The sequence below is a fragment of the Mus pahari genome, chromosome 21 (genome assembly GCF_900095145.1).
Source record: "Mus pahari chromosome 21, PAHARI_EIJ_v1.1, whole genome shotgun sequence".
Classification (NCBI taxonomy): Eukaryota; Metazoa; Chordata; class Mammalia; order Rodentia; family Muridae; genus Mus; species Mus pahari.
In genome coordinates, this window is record NC_034610.1 from 32,583,721 (window position 1) to 32,584,079 (window position 359).

The following is a 359-nucleotide window of genomic DNA, read 5'->3' on the forward strand; positions in this document are numbered from 1 at the left end:
CATACTGGCATAGAATTTCAGCATCTCTCAGTCATAGCCAGAGAACAAATAGCAAAGTTTGCTGGAAGGAGAGAGCACTGGATCTGAGACGAACAGAGTGGCTCTGAGGAAGTTTGTGGTCAGGGTCACAGCTCTTCGTGTGAAAACTGGCATTGTAGTATGTTAATGTCTCAGTCTGGAACAGCCCCAGAGTAGATGTGGAGGGAGGAACACAGTGAAGGCAACACCCAGTCCATTGTATCACTATCCTACTGAAGGCAGCAGTCCACAGTGTCCCTACTATAGCCTCCTCCTCCTCCTCCTTCTCCTCCTCCTCCTCCTCCTCCTCCTCCTTCTTCTTCTTCTCCTCCTCCTCCTCC